This window comes from Corapipo altera, unplaced genomic scaffold (genome assembly GCF_003945725.1).
Source record: "Corapipo altera isolate COAL_440 unplaced genomic scaffold, ASM394572v1 2b, whole genome shotgun sequence".
Classification (NCBI taxonomy): Eukaryota; Metazoa; Chordata; class Aves; order Passeriformes; family Pipridae; genus Corapipo; species Corapipo altera.
In genome coordinates, this window is record NW_020884874.1 from 11189351 (window position 1) to 11209917 (window position 20567).

Genomic DNA, 20567 nt, shown 5'->3' on the forward strand with positions numbered 1-20567 from the left:
TATTCATCAATTGATGGTAAAAGGAAATTAATGAAGTAAGCAATATTCAAATAACACTCAACGGGCTCTCAGAGGCAGACAGGACAGTCAGGGAGCAACTGGGAAAATGGAACCCTTTTGTCAGCCTCATGACAGCCTGTGCACAATCACAGGGGATCACGAGAGGGCAGCTGACCCATAGTCACTTCTGTAGCTTGCTGACAATAGTGACCTTCTTTCTCATTTACCCACCCAGGGCAACAGATTTGCAAAGGTACCCTGAGAGCACTGTGTGGTTCTTTACATCTTTGATGGTGGTGGGAAACTGCATGGAAATTCTTGCTCTGGTACTCCACCGGCTCCTGCTGTGATTGCTCGAGCCAGATGCTGCTTGCTCTGACATGGGCCAGCAGAGGCTAGGGGGCCACCTCAGCCTTTCAGCAGCTTGAAACTTTTCATGTAGCTGAGAAGTGTGCTGGGTTCTGCTTGTGTACACAAAGTAGGAGACAGAAGGTTTCTCTCAGGAAGCCACAGGACACTGTCCCTTGTTTCTAGACAAAAAAAATGAAAATCCAAAGATATTTTAGAGAAAAAAAAATCTTGTTTGTGTAACTGAATTGTACTGTGCCAGATGATATGTAAGAAAATGCTGACACGTAGAGTTGAAAATAACCCTCTTGCCCACCATGTGTCTTCAGAATATGACTTCACACAGCTGCGACCATCAAAATAATTTCAAGGCAAATCTTATCTGAATGTGATTTTTAGATTTCTTTAGTTTAGTAACATCTTTCAAATATGTCTGTGGCAGAGGGAGGTTTCTTGCTATGCAATGGATCCAGAAATATCCCACTGCCTTCAGATAGCATCCACTGGTTTGCTTTGACTTTGCTCTGCTACCATTGAATGAACCTCTAACAAATCCAGTCTGAACATTAACCAAGAGCCACAACAGAATAATTTTAATACAAATTACCCAAAAAATGGTTTTTGTTGTGTTATAATCTCACATTGTAATAGCTGTCATAAAAATACAAAGTAGACATAAGGATTTGAGAAGGGGTTTTTTTCTGTTTTCAATATATTAAGTTTAATGGCACATATATGTGCAGTTTGGGACAACAGATGCCCTTTATGAATAGATTAAGTGGAGGAATCAGCTGGTTTATGTTCTCCTTTCAACTCTCACCAGGATTTTTCCACTCTGTTCCTTTGTTAACTATAAACTGTAAGCACTGAAAATCAAAAAATGAGGGAAAGTTTATAGAGTCACAGAGTTTATTAGGGCTCTGTGTTTATACTCTTGAGAGCCACTGGAGAAAGGGTTTTGAGCAATTTCCAAATTTTTAAATGTGTTCTCTATGTCTTTATCTCATTCAGCTTTTGATATGATGCATACATTATTTATCAGGACTACCATTATTTTGTTAGCTCATGTTGTCCTCTGGCACTGTATCTGCACAATGATATTCATTTTGCATTTGCAATTACTAAACTTAAAAGAAAACAGTTAATTCTTCCTCTATTCAGCTCTCTCATTTCATAAAATGATGTAGGAAGTACCAAGGTGTGGACAGAATTTCATTTTGACCTTGAACTCTAATTACTGTTTTCATTCTTCCATTTCACCAGAAGATGTAAAAAAAGTTAATGTAAGAAATATTTCTATATTTCTTTCTCTCTCTCTCTCTCTTTTTCTTTAGGTGTGAAGAAGAGACAGGAAATCAATTTTTCCACATCATAAATTCGTCATCAGAGCTTAGTGAATTATGTGCTATGCTAGTTAAGTTCAGAGAAGGACGTTTTTTTAATATATTTTAAGTCTATCTCCAGCTAGTTAATTTTTGAGGCCATCTCATAGCTTCCCAGTTGTAATAGCATCTGAATGGAACACCTCAATTACTTTGCCTTACAGCGTGTAAGAGAGAAACTAGTCTTTTTCCACACCCAAACGTACAATATATCCTTAAGCAAATGTTCGTTATGATTGACTTCCTCCTGTTTTATTTCCAAACCATGCTTACATCTCTTCCTGCCATCTCTCACCCTGCACTACTGATGCAATTACCAAGTAGTAGGCTACCAGGAAGATTTCCATTTCACAATATGTACAGGCAGCTTTACACTTAAAAGAATGTGCTAAAGAACTGGAGCCAGATCATTGCTTAGCCTAGCGGAAAACTTAATCCTCACTGTTTGGTACAAGAGCAGACTCAGATATACTGGTCCAAAATAGTTTCCCCTCTGCTGGAAAGCACCAATGCAGCACATCCCTCTCCTACCCCTTCCACGGATTCCTTGACTGAAGCCCTCTTGCAAAAAAGGAGGAAGAAGATATTCTAGTGGGAGTGGGCTTGTGGTCATTTCTGTCCAGCTGTGGTTCACTTTGTGCAAAGAAGACCTGGTGATATCTGCTGTGATACCACGTCTGTGAGTTGGTAACCATACTGAACAGCTGGCTGTGAAAGATTGTGATGGAGCTGCCTGTGCTTCAGAGCAGTGACACATTCCCACCTGAGGTCCCAGGCAGGATGGAGGATGGATGGCAGTGCCACACTCCTTCCCTTGTGCTGAGAGCCACTCAGACAAACAATTTGCCTCCTGGTACCTCTGCAACATGCCCCGTTTTCTGCAAATCTTAGATCACGACCTAGAATCAGTACTACAGTATTAGCTCACATTATTTTTCTAGTACCAGCTATGGATTAATTCACTGATTTCTTTCAAGTATCACTCTGTCCTATCTGCAGGTTCACTTTAATCCTTCAGTCTTTGAAGATGTTTCTCTCATGACTGTATGAACATTCTTGCTGCTAACTAACCAGCTTATTTTTCTCTAGATATATTTGTGGGTTGTGTGCATTAATATACTAATGTCCTGTATTACTTCCTTGAGCAATTCCCATTCTTGAGAATGGCAGGCACTTTTACTCTTCTGTGTTTGATTAAATTTAATATGTTTAGTATGAGACTGATCACAACTAAGAATCCAAGTGGGTGTGATGATGTGAGTGTCCATGTTGCTGTGATCAACAGAATGAGACTTCAGAAGAGTGTTGTATGAGATAGAGCACCTCTTACCTCCAAGTTAATGGTCCTAATGTTGTCTATTTAATAGTTGCCTAACAGACTTCAGTTGTAGACATGACTTAATGTTGTATTAGGTGAGGTAAATAAGTCACTAAATTCTGTTTTATAAGATACATGTATATATTAGGTAAAAAATGTACCATGGAGTTGAAGTTTAATATATGCAGAGAACCTTGTTCTCCATTGTAATGCATGCTTCTATCTTCCCCCCTGGCAGGAATACTTTTTTTTGGCTCTGAAAGTTGTTAGTTCCCTGTTGTCCCCACCAGCTAAATCTACCTTCAAAAAATCTGCCAAAATAGTATCAGTAATAGCAAGTTTATCAAACTACCCCATATCAGAGGAACCAGTCCCATGGTCTTGCTGTAACACCAGGAGTAAAATGTTTAGGCAAGTACAGGTGTCCTATTGACTCTTTGCTGTGGGGTGACTGCTCCCCACTAATCTCTGATTCTCCCTACCACATGTGTGTTGGTAGGAACCCCATCCAATGGAGAAGGTGTCAGGCTCCTGCAAGTCTACCCACACTCTCAGGCCACCAGGGACAAACCATATAGCTGGTTCCTCTGCTGCCAAGTCCAGTCTAGTAAGATCCAGTGAGGGAGCATTTCCCTGCACCTTCCCACCTTGAGATTCCTAGGGGTTCCCTGTGCTATTTATATATACGGGTTGTGGATCTATGCAGGGATCCTTAGGCTAGTATTACTTAAGACTGACACTAAGCATCATTCTGCCTAGCTTACCCAAAAAGGTGCCATTCCACATCAGTTTACACAACGCCCAGCTTCAGGCTTTATTCACACTGTTGTGTGAAGAACAGGGCTGACTAAAAAGAAACCAACACTCCATGTACATTCACACTCCTTGTCCTAAATTCTCACAGCTCTACAAGAATATGTTGGAAAAAACAGATGTAAAACTATGAATGTGTTTGTACCCTTTGATGCACCAGGCAAAAAAAAAAAAAGGAAAAAAAGTCTCTTTTATCTCTAGGACTTCTAACAATTTCTTTCCATCTATGAAAATAACAAATACTTGCTTTCAAATTAAGTCTGTCAGCTGAACATTAATGAAATACTGAAAAATGACTAGTATTTAGTTTGCAATATAAAGGTAAAACAAAGGAAAATTAAACCATCCACTCAATTGTATCCTGTCAGTGAGAGAGTGCTCTGCACAGGGCTGAGTATCCTGCTCCTTCTGAGGTCACTGAAGGAACCAGCCCTGGCACATGGAGCCTCTGTAAAGATATAAACACTATGTCTGTTATTGCAGCCTCTGTAAAGATATAAATGTTACACAACTAGAACAGCTGCCAGGCTTATCCCTTGAACAAACATAAGATAATGCAATTGAGTTTGCTTTTGGCCAAGGAAGGTCTGGCTTAATGCTTTAGACAGAAATGTGGATCAGATGTTTGATACCAGCTTAATACCTGGAATTCTAGAGCAGCTCTAGCCGCTATCTTGCTGCATTCCCACACGTTTCCGGCAGTGCCCCAGCATCCAAGCCTTGATGGTTGCAATGCTGTGAGAATGTGGCAATCTCTCCTCCTTGTAGCTGTCTCTCAGGTTACAACTCTGAAAAGACAGACTCATTCCACTGACAACTTCTTCCTTTGTTCAGGGTCACCATTTTCTTCTACCAAAGCCTTCGCTTTCCAGATAACAGAACTAATGAAGCTGAGATATCTGCTGTGACTCAGAGTGCTTTGAGCTGCACCAACTATCTGCTTACAGGAAGGCAGATCAGTTTCAAATTCCTATACAAGAACAATCTTATTATTATTGCTAATTAATAGTAGGTGAGGACACAGACCCACTCCAGATCAAACTAAGTTCCAACCAAAAAATGTCAAATGTGATTTTTAATTGATTGCATTTTAAAATCAATCAGTCAGGTTGTGTGTGTTTTTTCACAAGAACCAACATCTTACTGGTGCTAGTCTTTTTAGGGAGACTGAGATTGAAACAGAACTGTGGAGGGTTTTTTTCGTTGTTTTTGTTTTTGCTTTTTTGTTTGTTTGCTTGCTTTTTGTTTTGTTTTGTTTGTTTTCTTGTTGTTGTTGTTTTGTGGTTTTTTGTGTGTTGGGTTTTTTTATGTTTTGTTTTGTTTTGTTTTTTTCTTAGTGTTTTTTTTAATGGCATCAATTTTTTAAAAGGAAAATCCATTTAAATTAAAATTTTACAGTGATATTTGTCAAGCTCGTGTTCCTCTGGATGTTTATTATGAAGCTATGTGGAAAGAAATCTGCTCTATGTGCTTACTATCTCCCAAAAGGCCAGATGAAGTTTAAATGAACCTCTGTGCCTGCTAGCATGTACAGACCCCATGGGCCTACTAAACTCCTGCTCAGCAAAGGTTGCTTCACATTGAGAAAACAAAATATCATTGCCTTTCTTCAGAATTGCAGATTAAGTTTTCCCTGGTTCCCCCTTTCTGAGAATCAGACTCCAGCATAACATATATGGGTGCTAAAGAGCAGAGATGGCTGGTGAAGTTTTAATAACATCAGCACTCCAGTCAAGTGCAACATGATACAATGAAATTTGTTCACCCTCACCCCTTCTGTGTGTTACACTCATAGTTTAATTAGGGTTTCTCACTTTCCTCTTGCCCAGCTTTCAGGGAATTGTTGAATAGCAGGTACCTACAATTGGCTAAGAACATTCATAATTAGAAGGTGGGACATTCTGCGCTGCACCTTGATTCAAATTGTGATGCAAACTCTTGAGAAGTTACAATAGTATAACTAATAATATTGGAGTTAAATCTTTAATGCTACAGGGAACAGCTATTGCAAAAGTCTAAGTCTCCAGACTCCTGAGCTCTAGGTAGCTCATGACTGTATTTCAAGAATAGGTTAGTAAGGAAAGAATACAATATAGACCAAGCACTCCATATTATGAAGGATGAATGAAGGCATCCCAAATAATAATAATTTTGGATCAGGAGAAGTCAATACAATATGACAAATGCAACACTGATACAGGTAAATCTGTTGCTGAGTGAGCCTTTGGAAAAACAGATCAATATTAAACCAATCATTCATTAATATGGAATAACCATAAAAATCATGGGGTTCAGTATCAGAACACAAATATTTTGGATAAAGACACATTATACTCTTAGTAAAAAAACCCCAAATCTACATGTCATTGAGACTGAGCAATCAAATTTATGTCTCAGGTACAAGAAATATCAAACTCTTTGGGACTTACCTGATGGAAAGAGTGTCTTACGCTGGTATGTACAATAACAGAGAGGTCTTCTCTACCTGGGACCCCAAACAGATGTCCTTGTCTACAATATACATTATTTTTTCTATCTTTATTTCTCCATGTTCCCAAAACACAGTAAGTTGCTGAGGAATTACTATTTATCTCTTTCTTGCTATTTCCTTCTAAATATAAGGAAGGACAGAAACTGGCTTTGATGTGTTACGTTCCAGCATTCCTAATCAGGTGACATCTCTGCTGTGAGTTGAAGGCCATGCTCCCAAGAGACACTATGGTGCAGACATGTCTGTAACTTCAGTGCAGCTCCAAGACCCACCCTCCAGAATGCAATTTTCCTCTCTGAAGAACACACCTATCAGTCAATAACTGCTCTTCTCAATTCTTGCTTTTAGGAGAGGTGGAAAACTCATTATATTCTTCTTGCACTCTCTCTGTTTTCTTTAACTAAATTATATTTGCCACTGTAAAAGACCTATTGATTAATTTAATAGGTCTTTTGTTCTTTCCACAGGTTAACACCTTACTTTTCATTTTACTTTCATGTGCAACCTTCACTTCAGTCTATTTAAGCATTCTGAAAGCTTTATAGCATTTTTTTAAACTCTTCATTCTTTTGTCCCTTATGTATAACTCTGGGCAGGGGTGAAATCACAGAAGCACTCAGCAACTACCAACCACAAACAGACCCCTTCTCCCCCTAGAGTGGTATCTGGTGCAAAGATGACAAGTGCCAAAAGTACTTGTCACTCAGAAAGCTTGCGTCACGATCGCTGGGCTAAAAGTTGACTCCAAACCCCAATGGAGTTGGGTAGGAATACATATAATTTTCCTTTTTCATTAGCAGAAAAAATTCTGACACCACTTCTTGTTTCTCATCACTACTTTGGCTAGAGCCTTGGGAAGTCAGTCTTGGTGTGAAGGTGCAATAAAATATGAAGATTTCAGTGGAGGCAACAAGAAGACAACTAAAATACAAGTATGATAATCTGGTGAGCACTATGTCGGGGTAGGAAAAGCAGGATGCAATGCTTAATGATACAAGTATCTCCTCGGTCAGTGCCCTAAATGCCAAAAGTCTCACCAAACAATTTAATAGAGACAGAAATTTTGTTTCAGAGCCACATGGTGGAAAGCCATATTTCCCCATATATTAGCCTTAAACCATGACCTCGCAATGTGCACTGTTCACACTGAACTGAATATCTAGACTTTTTTACAAATTTCCCATCTGCATACAGCAATTTGTTTGTTGATCTTTCGACATGATTGACATAATTTGACAATCTGGCTTATTAGTTTGCTTTGTAACTATGTAAAACATTGACAATGATTATCCCAGTTGACTGAGGACATGCTTCTTGTGACACAGTAAACAAATGTAGCAAAGGAGGCTTTTTCCAAATGATTGCTCCAACCTCCTAATGAGAATGCTAACTTATTTCATCAGGCTCGCACTACACCGAGCAACTTAATGAATCCTCAAGTCACACAGCTCCATCTCTTGAGCCTGAGGTACAGTAGCTAGAATTGTATGCCTATGGACTTTTCTCCCATTTTGAGCAGCATGCTGCATTATAATGAACCTATTTATTATACTGGCAGCAAAAAGACATTCCTTTGAAAAAAAAAAGTATTTCAGAGATTTGGTTTCAAACCCTACCAAACTCCTTAGAGGAGTGCTTCTTCCTATAAATCAGTGCCCCTTAATGGAAAGAACATGATGAAAGAATGAATAATGGTAGGTAAAAAAATAAGGATAAATCAGCCTTCTCATTAACCTGCTTGCACAGTAAATTCTCCGAGTTCTGAAGGCCGGGATTTAAGACAGTTCCTCTAAATCAAAGGATTCTTATGAATCCTGTTCTCCAGTTCCCTTCTATAAGTTACGTTTGGGTAAACAATGACCATTTGTAGGGGATGTTTTTCAGGTCTTCACAAATATCAGCATTGACTTATTTGGAGAAAATAACACATGGTGTTCCCAGGTGAAAAAATCATTACCTTAGTTTTGGTGCACCTAATTAAGATAAGTCTCTATCATACTCACCATCTACCCTAACTATCTGGGGAATTGGCAGTGTTTAACAATGAAGAAAAGAGTGCTCCAGTGTCCAATTAAGGTTTTCTTTGTGGATTAATAAATCATGTCTCCTCAGCCCTACTGACTCAGAGGTGTTAATCTTCACCTTATCGCTCTAATCTTAAAGCCAAATTCTGCAGATCAAGAGCAGCAGAATGGTTGAGTTAATTGTTCCATTAGGCTGATGAAGTCTTTATACTCCTATCTAACCATACAGTATTCCCTGAATGTGTTTATGTGCTCCGTTACAGAGCAGAAAACAAACAATAAAAAGACTGCTACAGCTATTTGGGATAGATGACCAGTAGCTTGGACTTTGCTCCATACTCAGGTCTTTTGCTAAAACTATGCTGCATTCACATACTGTAACAAGGTACTGAGAAGATGATAAACAGTCAAGAGAGGTTTTAGCACATCTAAATGCAGTTGCAAAAGGAATTAAATCATGTAGTCAATAATGGAAAGAAGACTTAACAGTTATCTGCCCTGTAAACAATATCCTTGATTAGAAGGCATAAACAATACTGTTTTATTTAAGGGCAAGGATCCAGATATTCCACTGTGAAGAGTTTTTCTCATTGACATGTCTAGAGTAATCATGGAGAGCATGGTAAATTGAGTAAAAATATGCTCCTAAGCACTACAATAAATTAGAAATCACATTTTAACTTGTTCCCAGCCTACATTTATTTGCTCTTGTTTCTAAGTAATCAGACAGGTTAAATTCTTTTGGCACGAACATTCACAAAAACTACTGATCTTACATTAAAAATCCATTTCATAACCATTGCTTTTCAAACAGTTCCCTCTCCTGATCTGAGTTAAGCAGGAAAGGAAATGGCAATTGATACCTTTCAGGGTCACATACTCTGTGTCACTGAACAAAGCAGGAGAAAGAGAGAGAGAGAGCGAGAGAGAGATATGGGATCAAAGCTGGAATAATTTCATGGGGTAGGTAAAGGGAGGAGAGATAAATTTCTGAAAGGCTTTTGAATGCTTTATTCCTATTCACACAATATTTCCTTCCCTCTATCTGTCTCTTTTTCTTCTAAACAAAACACAAAACTTTGCTTTCCCTCTCCTCACTCTGTCACACCACCAAAGCAATGGGACTCAAACTTTTCCCTCTTCCAGGCGTGAGAGACTAAGTAGTTTTTTTTAATTCAAGAGGACAGAAGCATGTGCTTGAAAGTTTTAAAAGAAGGTTAAAGAGTTGGGTTAGAGGAGAGGAAAATGAAAAATGTTTTCTTTTCCTGTTTCTCTTTTCTCTAAAATGTGTCATATATGTTATTTTCTGAAACTCATGCACAGCCTCTTCTTTTATGCCTTGAATTCACTCCTGAATGTAACACCTGAACAAGCAAAGAAAACATTAAACAAGAGATTTGTTTATATTGTTTGTCATAGAGATTTCTCAGAGAAAGTGGAGCTCTTGGACAACCACTGTTTCATCCATATTATCATTTCCTTTCTTTTGCATATTGGAGATATTTCAAACAGATTCATTTAAAAATAAAAACAGATAAGCTATTATCATGTGTACCCCCTGTGTCCTGTTCTGAGAAATGGGACATATCATTATAATGACTTCAGAGCATTTAATCTGTAAAAAAGACAAGTGACTTAACATAAAAGTGTGCATTTTATAAAGCACATAGATTGGATCATTTAAATGATTAATTTAACTAATACAGTTTTGAGATAAATTGATTTGCCTCTTTTCCTCTACTTAGCATTCTTTATTCCCTTCAACAATTTAGCATTCAACAAAATACTACCAGGCATACAGCATTCCCAAGGTCACTCTTCTAACCCTCCTTCAAGACCCCCATTAAAATCCTCTTCTAGTATAAGACTATGAACAAAACAAAATTAATCTTCCCTTGCCCTCCAGCCTAAGAGGATTCAAAATCACATATCTCCCCTCCCAAGAGAATTGCAACCTCTTCATCTATGTGCTGGTGTCTTTTTGTATGCACATGCATATGTGAATACCCAGAGACAGAGAGATGGACAGAGCACTCTGTGAGCTGCTCCTAAGCAAGCTTTTTTGTTTTACCTTAAATAATGAAGAATTTTTTGAGCCAGAGAGCATGATCATAGGGTAGCATGATCATGACAGAGCATGATCATAGGGTAGCAATTAGGGCACTCATATGGGAAAGTGACATATTTTTTGCTCTTCGCTTCAAAGATTACTTGCTTTTTAAACCCATGACTGCTCCGAGTCCTTCCCTCTGCCCTGTCTGGTGAAGCATGTGAACCCTCACCTTCCAGGTGGCTGGTTAGGTGAAGCAGGAAGACTCCAAGGAAAAGAGATCTTGTTTGCTGCAGCTTGTGTCTGCATTGGAGCAGCTTCTGCTACTGAATGTCATTGTCTGGTCAGGTCATTATCTGGTCAGGTCACTGCCTCAATGAATACCCCAAAAAGTCAAACAGTGTCTCAGAAAGCTCGGGACTCAGGTACAACTGCGTTGCTTTTATACTGTACTGGTGTTAGACTGGATTCTTTTCTCATGGGTTGAAGGAGATGTTAGAACTGGGACAGTGTTTTTCTTTGGGCAGGCTTAAAGAAAAGTGTTGGCAGCTTAGGTAAGAGTCCTAGCACAAACCAAAGATCCCTAGTCCTTAAAGCTGAATTCTCAAACAAGGCAACTCCCCATCGATTTTTCTAGCCATGCCATTTTACAGAGGTACCTTCAGAACATGTGTGAGGCTATGGTTAATTATTGCCAACAGCTAGGTCATTCAGCTAGGTTAGATTCTAGTTCTTGCTCCAGAACAAATAATTAATCACACTGTGTGAATGAATGAATGAATGAAAGAAGTATCAAGGAAAAATGTGAAACACCATTGTGTCTGATTCATAAAATACACAAACAAGGCTTGACACCAAGCTGTAGGGCAGAGTTTGCAGTCAAGATTATCAAGAGAAAGGAGATATTTGTCTGACCAGAGGCAGATGCTTCTTTCCCGTTCATTTCATTCCTGGTTAGTTCACATGGCTTCCCGCATAGTTCCAAGATGGAACACCACACCAGGGAATTAGAAGTCCAGGACATGCTAGTTAAATCCTCTGCATATCAGTACCTGTGTTCTACATGCCTGAGCATCTAAGTGGGTCTAATTTACAGCTCTTCTCCTGTGTAATTCTTAAGATCTACAGAAGAAGTAGGTGTTTCCAAAGTTGGCTAAAGTCACCGATATTTAATTGTTGTGTCCAGAACAGAAGTGTGAGAGAGCACTGAAAATTTTGGTGGTAACAAAATCATTTACACAGAGAACATTATTGTGAGACAACTAAAATGTTTGGAAAGTAGTTAACGTCAGATCATTCCCATTCATACATTTTTAAAACAGATTTATAAAATGTATCCATTTCCTAAGTGTTTTGCCTTTCATATTTCTTGTTTCTTTTGCTGTAGAATTCCACAGAGTGAATATCTCTGCACATTATGTACAGAACATATCAGTGGAATAGTTTTATATCTTCACCTGTCTCCCTCTGCCTGAATTTTAACAATAATAAATATGAATGGTCATAACACAAAATTGAAAGCAAGTTGCCTGACAAACTAGGCAGAATGCATGAACAACTCAGTATTGCCTTATTTTCCAGATTTGTGACAAATTGCATCTAGTTTATACAGAAGATGTTACTACACTCATGCTTCTTCAAAAAATGAAAAAAAGTTACTACATTATGGTTCTCATTCTGTTTGGTAACTAAACATTAAAAAAAAAAAAAGAAGGAAAAAGAAAATAAAGGATCAAAAGGCTGTCTGACATGATCAAAAATAAAATGGGACCCAACCATGTGTACATCTCTCACTGAATAATTTTCAATTCATCAGCCCGAATAAGCAGGCATCCATTTATAACTCAGTTGCAGCCTCTAATAGAAGGCCAAATTCAATTTGCTGGAGTATTAAAAATGAACTTTCATTTTAATCAGCTGAATCTCATCAACAAGAAATTGATCGGAGTACTTTAACACACTTAATATGTTAGGAGTTGCACTTTTGATGTGCCAAACATTTTGCTAGTTTGGGGCACTTTTTTCTGCTAGTAGCTGGAACTGCCATTTTGCTGCTGAGGTGCTTGGTTTGGTTCCCTCTACAGGTTACAATTTAATGTCTCCATTTATTTATTTTCAGTTTGAAATAGTTCTTTTGTCACCCCAGTAAGACTACAGTTGAGGTAAGGATTTTTTGTGACTAGATATAGATACAGGAGAAATGTTTTTTTTTCATGGAAAGAGGCCAGTAGAGATGGATGAATGGAGAGAAGGAAGCCACTACCATAGGTGGAGCAGTGTTTCTTCTGCCCAGGAAGCAAAGCTAGGAGCTGTGGGAGTGCCCAAAGCCCCTAAAAGTGCCAATAAAGTTAAAAAAAAAAATCCATCACAGCCTGCCTCCACACAAAATACAACCCTCCCTTGTGGATAGCTGTTCATTCTTAGAAGATCAGAGCTGCAATGGGCTGTCTGCCACATCCTGTTGTCACCTCTAAGTGAGGTGTAAGCAACTAGTTGCCAGATTTGGTGGCACAGATTGAGAAAAGCTTATCTTGGTTACAGAGAAGGAATTTTTGTCAGAGACCTGGAAGAATATTACTTGTTAAGAGTTAGCAAGGTAGAAATTTTAGTTAAAAGGGCATAGCTGCAGCTTGTAATCTAATAGAAAAAGCTATGACATTGATTTTGAGCACAGTGGTTATTGCAGTTTGCATCTGATTCTTCAGGAGAGAAAATATAGGTAAATGCTATCTGTATTTTCCTAAACTGCCTTGTATGTCCCAGATAAGAATGGTGCAAACTCAACAAATAGTAAAATTGAATTACCCTTCAGGGCTCACTCATTTCTCTTCTGCTAGCCTTCACTCAAAAGTGAGGCTTCTGTAGGTCTTCTACCTGAAAACTTCATCTTTCTGAAGGGAAATTCTTGCCAGGTCTACTCCAACTGAGTGCATACCTCTCTAGGGACAACAGGATGCCCTTTCTGCCCTTTCTTTGTCCTTGACTCTTGCTGAGTATAATTTATATTGCTACACAAATCTATTGCAAGCAAAGATTTTTTTGAGAAAGATTTTGGTCTACTCTGCAAGTATTAGACTGCAAGCTCAGCCCAGCAAATTTATCTTCTCTAACATTTGATTTCTTCTCTATCATTTCTTTTTCTACACCTAACAATTTTCTCAAAAAAACCAAATTTTGTCAATAGCTGCTCTCAGCATGCTGTCCATATTACCCCAGTAAAAGAAGTAAATTTGATGTCTGGACATATATAGTCTTGTGGAAAAGGGTCTTACTTCACTCACTGACAAGCCTAGAGGTATAGCTAACAGCATTTCCCAAGTGGGGTGGCCTTGCTTTAAAAAAAAGAGAAGAAGAAAAAGAAAAAAATCAATATTGACTCGACACATTTTCATTTACATCACTGCATGGCTTTCAGTCTGGGCACAAATCAATAGGCAGCTTTTAACACTGCTCAACTAGTTTGTTCTATGTAAAAGAAGAGACATTCGCCTCAAGTGGCTTGTTTTTCCCTTTGGGCTCTGGGCAGACTCTCCACCACTAACAGCGTGTGATTCTTCGAAATGAAGTTGAGTTTGTTTGACTGCTCTTTCTGTGACTGATCAGAAGAGCTCGAACTGTAATATTAATCACACAATGTTTTCTTCATCACCACTTACAGTCAATTGACTTTGTACTTAGTGAAAGCGTCTCAAGCAGCCAACTCAATGTTACCAGAGGGCAAGAAGTCAATAGGAGGAAGAAAGATGTAGTTTCAAAAACACACAGAACACAGCTTATGGAGCTGCTGACACACACACACATCAGGCACTTTATCACATTGCAGGTGTGCTGCTGTTGCATGTTTTTATTTGCATGATCAAGGCATCCACGTTGCCTTTTGCTCAGCCTCCTCAGTTAACTGCAGCTTTTCCTTCAATCTCAGGTTTACATGGAAAGTGTAGGGACCAGATAGTTTCTCCAAATTGCACTAGATTCAGCAACTATTTAGTTCAATTTAACTCTCTACATATTTCATCAGATAACTGATCCATGAAGTAGGGATCTTCTGTCTCAAGATATACTGATGACTGCTACTCAAATGCCAGGCATACGTGTGATTTCTTTTATAGGTCTCTGATACTATATACTTTCAAAATTCATTCTGAATACCTATTACACCAATACCGCCCATATTCTTAACAAATACCAATTTACCTAAGGTATGATTAATTCTATTTTAATAGACACTGGCATACAGTGGGCCTTCTAAAACCACATCTTCATCATACATTGATTTTTGAATATAGAAAAGTGGGAGTCAAGATACTCAGAGGTACAGCATTATGAGCTTTGTTTCCTAGAGTCTCAGCACACCACCTCAGAGAATTTTTAGCTCATGAAGCCTCCACAGAAGTTTTCACACTAAAGACATGCATGCAATATTGAAAACAAGAGCCTAGAGGATTCAGTTATTGCATGCAATACCTTAGAAATGTTCTTTTCTAGAAGCAGACTCCGTGTGAAGCTCAACATGCCATAAAATGGGCAATCATGTCTTTTCTATGGTACATTTTAGACACGCATGAGCAGAGTCTTCCCACTTGTATAAAGCAGCTCGTTGACTGCCCTTATTGCTTTCATGGGGATTCTCCCTAAACAAAATGGATTCCTCAGTAGTGCGGAACTGATGCAACACCCAGCACAATGTTGACTCCACTCCTCTGGGCTCTTCGGGATGAGGTCTCTAATTTTCTACATACACAGACACATTTAATATTAATATAATGTATAGTAAAAGAGGACATGCTCATACTAAACAAGTTTGCTATCACTTTATTAAGCAAAAGTATTGTTTTCTTCTCTGTGAATGAACCAAGGTTTATTCAAGACTCTGCCTTCAGTGGATAAATTTAGTCTCATTTGGATGAAACACACTGAGAATATTTTACTTTAGATAGATTTCCATAGAATGACTCACAGCTGTATGAAACAGCTGTCAATCTTAGACCATGCAAATCAATTTTGATTTAAACATCCAAGTTTTCTTGACATTTGTCTCTTATTAGTTTAGAGTTACAGGACAACCCGTGTTTCCTAATGGAAAAGAATCATAATCAGAATAAAGAAAGACTTTCAAGGACACTCACAGACAGTCAAGACTTTCTTTAAGTCTGTATTCTTATTCTGTTACAGGGTATTCAAACCAGGTTTTATCAAATCAGTGAAGGAAAAAGTAAAATTAACTCTCAATTCAAATGCATCCAAACATTAATCTGGAAATCAACTCTGAATACTAACAGTTTTACACAATTCTTTAGTCCTCAATTCCTGATGTAAACACAGTATCCACTTGTTCACAACTTTATCTCCTGACATTTGCAAAATAACAGGTAAAACTAAATTAATTGTTTAATTAAGAAGCATAAAATCGTATTTCTTATGAAATGGATCCATTTCAATACTGCGAACCAGTACCAGATACATAAAGCTTGTACCACTACTCACCAAAAAGCTCATTAAATGCCAAGTACATGAGCAGGCTCCAGCTGTTCTGTACTGCTCCACCAGTCAGAATTGAGGTAAATTATCCCTGTAAGCCAGGGGTTACAAATGTAGGCAGTGCACAGACATATCGGCCAGCTCTACGGAACAGCAGGAGGGTGAGGGATAAGGACAGGACTGCTGGGAAGTCTATTCTGTTCCTATCAGATGACAAACAGTGTGCACACCAGAAAGGTTGCAATCAGGCTGACCAGCTCCCCCTACATCCCTTCTAAAATTCATCTGCTATTTAGCTGCAAAATGTGATCAGTATTTTCTTCCCCACATCTGTAGCAGATATAAAATTTAGCACCCACTGGAAGAACAACTGAAGCTCCTGTGATTTCTTTTACAGGTCTCTGATACTATATACTTTCAAAATTCATTTTGAATACCTATTACACCAAGTAACAAATGGGTACTATATAGCTGTTGATAGTTAATACAAACATAAGAAATTCTGAGGTCTAAGATGAAAGATCACCAGAGTAATTTTAAATTTGACTTTTCTGTCAATTAAATAGGCTCATTCTAATTACTGAGGAATACACTAACACTGAAGATCTTTTGCCATGATAGAGGACCTTACCACTATCTTTTCCCCACTGTATAGAGGCACAGATGGGATGGAAAGAGGCTTGAAGCATCTTGTCTGAGTTCATCCATCAGACCAATGACCAAGAGATCAGAGAGCCAACCATTGTTTCTACTGGATCTGTGAGAAAATCCCACTAACTCAAGAGCTGAAAGATCACTGGGGAGAGCTGAGAAAAGTGATGGATATGTGGAGCTGGGTGTAGAAGATAGAGAGAGACTAGAATTGCCTTTTTAAAGCTTGCAGCTCTATCGGATTAAGCACAGCATGACAGACTGTGTTTCAGCTCTGACTGTTCTAGTTTAGCGGTACAGTCTAGCAGAGATAATACTAGGCAGGATTTCAGTGGCCTTGGGGTGAAAATAGATTGTTCTAAACCTCCTGTAACAGAGCCTAACACTGTCTCCCAGAGACCACACCACTGAAGTGCAGCATACGTTTAAGTGGACAGTCAGAGTTCAAACATATGCAGTCATGCTGGTATTTCACAAAGGACTCCATTTGGAATGAAAAAGAACATGAGGATAGGTTCATGGGAATTTTTCACCATCTGTGATAATAACTCAGAAAAAGCTTGGCATGCAATCTGCAAAAGAAAATTCTCTTTTGGGGATGTGATTCCAGCATTTACTTCCAGGATTCAAGTATTATATTTTTTTAACGCCTTATGATCATTCACAGAGGTAGATGATTTCTGTGCATGGCACAACTCTTTGAATGAGCTGCTAATTGGTGTAAAATATTTGGCACAATGTATTTTGGCCCAATACTCTCAAATGACCATACTTAGGCTGATTTCCAATACGATACTCTACTATAGATTGTCTGGTTCTTTCACATCACATTTTCTGAAATGAGAGATTACAAGCTGATGTGACACAAAAAATTTTACATCAATTGATTTTTTGAGTATTTTTCTTTACACCTGTTTATATGCACAAAAGTTTAATAATTGTTAAGCAACAAATCTGTGCAGGTACACATGAATTAAGATTACCAAAATTCGTTACATTGTTAAAAATCCCAGAAATTGCCATTAGGAACAGGGATATTACCAGACTAAGCCAAACTGATATCTTGCCTAGGTAGTGGTTCTCTTTCTGCAGTCAGGGTAGGGCTGTGCAGGTTGGAAAGTTCAGTGCAAGCAGCTGCCACCACCCCAAGCAGTGTCCAAACTATCCAATAAAACCTGCCTCTGGTACCTCCTGCTCCCCGATGCCACTGCCCCATCATAGGGTCTGCCTGACACTGTGCTAACTCTGCTGCCTCCAGGCATGCAGGATTAGGACTATTTCCTCTGGATTCCAAAGTCTACTTGCACTTTATTTCTCCCTACTTCTCCTTGTCCCTGAAAATGAATGGAACAAAATGAGTAAGAAACAACATAGTGAAATATAACCAAAGTGTACATTTGTAGAAGAACCTGCTTAATGAGGAAGTTAGTCCCTAACTCTCTCAATCAATGATTGGATTGTGCTCAGGATATGGTACTTTTCTGCTTACACGGTTTAAAATTCTAATGTCAAATTTAATCCTATTCAGTTCATGTCCTCAATCATTTCTTTGGCAGTAAGATCCATTCACTAATCATTTATTCCTGAGTTGGTTTGGGCTTGCAACACACTAGTTATTAATCAGATTGGGTTCTGTATTCATTAATGGTGAAATGCAAATGAAAAAACATCCCCCATCTCAACCAGCCTAATTCCAGTACAAATGTGAATGTGGATTGAAATGAAACCCCCACGGTGTTGAGCAATTCTGGCCTCGGTGGGAACATCAGAGAACCCAGGACAAAATCCTGCTCATGACTCATTCTCTGTTTTGGCTTTGTCTGAAGTTCAGAATTGCAACAACTCCTATCCTGAGACCATAGGACAAGCAAGATACAACTAGAAGAAAAGTATTTGGGGAACATCCTCTTTTCCTTTCTTTACAATCATTAAACAAATCTCATCTTTCAAATTTTTGCAGTTGACTACAGTACATTATATTGGATCATTAGAGCCAGGAAGTTAGAAACAGGAGCACTTTGTGTGAAGCCATGGGCACTTTAAGGTTTAGGCAACACTGAACATTTGAGTTTTGTTGGCCTGGGTGTCTGGTTCTCATCACTGATGTCTGCCACTTGTTCCTCTCAAGCCAGGCTGGCACAGCACCCTTTCACAGCACTGTGCTACTTCCCTGTTTTGTGGCCCTACATGTCAGGGTCAGCCTCAGGTACCAACAATCTCTGCTTGGCACAGAGCGCCCTGGAGCAGGAGAAATAGTGCTGACCCTTGCTGCCCACTGGTGTGCACTCCTGGTATTTCCCTCCTCTTCCACTTGTGAGCAGCTGGCCCTCCAGTGAGATATTGCAGCCTTGTGCATGGAAAAAGGCAGATAGGAGAGATTTGCCTTTGAAAAGCCAACCAAGCATCTGCCTATTTATATTTAAAATCCTGGCACAGATGCATGATGGTAAGCAGGTCTACATGAGTGTTACAGGTAAGGACATAAATAGGTAACCAGATGCAAAGGCACAAATGAATGTTACGTATCCTATGTCTGCTGTGATATCTATGTCCTTTGTTATCAAGTAAAATGTATGAAGCAAAATAAGGATAACAAACATCCCAGCATAATTACCCAGCAATGGAAACATCTACAAGGGGAACATATTGGGGTAATTTTAACATGCTTTTATGCAGAAAGATAGTTTTCAAAAGACACACAATTACCTGCAGTCTATATGGGTTTGGAACAATTAAACGTCTGATGTTGATGAACAGGTCTCTGTAGAGTAGTGACAGAATTGCAATGGCGTCTCTTCAGAGTCCAGGAACTAATGACGATAGCTTTATTTCTTTTATGCTTCTCAGGTGTAAGAGATTAGGAGAACAATTTTCTTGCCACAAAGAGTACTAAGAATTACTGAGCACAATATTGCATCTTTATGTAGCTAAAAAATATTTTAAATAGCCCTCTGGAGATACAATTTAAGAGAGCTGGATTTTCTACTAAAAGGTGCACATACTTGCCATTACATAAGCATTTCTCCCTGTATATCCATAGCAGTGACACACACAACCACACGTCACTGCATGCACAATTTCTTCATGTTAAAGGCTGATATTTCACCATATGATAACACTACAAAGCAGAATGCACATGTTAAGATGTTAAAGTCGTGAGGTGTCATTGCTATTGTGGTATCCCTGTTGTTATCAATTTCTTGCCACAGTCTCAGTCCAGAGATGGATATTTTTAAAAGTAAGGTGCATGTAAAATAGCTGTTTTATCTTGTATATCCTAGTTCTTATAAAACTACTGCAATTGTTACTGTTCATGCAGCCACTGCCAATTCCAGGCAAAGACTTTTTTTGTCATCAATATTGTGATTAGCTATTTACAGGGTTCTGTGAATGTAGACTTGTAGAAAATATAGAATCACAGAATCATAGAGGTATAGAATCATTTAGGTTGGAAAAGACTTAAAATCATGGAGTTCCAATGTTAACCCAGCACTGTCAAGTCCACCACTAAACCATGCCTCTAAGTGTCATGTCTACACATCTTTTATATACCTCTGGGGATGGTGACTCAGCTAGTTCTCTGGGCAGCCTGTTCCAATGCTTGACAACCACTCTACATGAAGGAATTTCCCTAATGTCCGATCTAACTGGCAAAACTTAAGGTCATTTTCTGTTGTCCTAACATGATATGGTCCTTGTCTGTAGAATGATAGAAATGAGGCACCATTCCCTTCATACTGACAGTAAACCTCGCAACCTGATCTCATTATCCTGAAGTTACCAAACTATCAGGTATACATAGAAGGGTGATGCCAGCACTGTCACAGCAGGAATTCCTATTTCTCTCGACAGCCTTTACCAAGAGCAGAGCGTGTGTACGGGAAGCAACAGAAGAAGCTCTACCAGCAGCACCCTGTGCTCTGTAGTTTCCTACTTTGATTTTTCCTTGGTGCACAAGGGTGCCACTTTCTTTTGCCTGTGACAAGGAAAACAACTCCTCCAAACAGGCTTG

The 20567-nt window shown here is 38.8% G+C and overlaps 1 protein-coding gene across 4 annotated transcripts in view; it reads right to left on the reverse strand.

The window, feature by feature from the left end:
* Positions 1–20567, reverse strand: part of HS3ST5 (heparan sulfate-glucosamine 3-sulfotransferase 5) — a 187140-nt gene that overhangs the window by 16391 nt on the left and 150182 nt on the right. Inside the window, exon 1 of one of the 4 annotated variants that reach the window (XM_027634129.1) lies at positions 15911–16032. The exons of the other annotated variants lie outside the window; for them this stretch is intronic. The gene's annotated coding sequence lies outside the window, so the exon portion shown is untranslated. Of the gene's footprint in view, positions 1–15910; positions 16033–20567 lie in introns of those variants that run through there. 4 annotated transcript variants of the gene reach the window in all.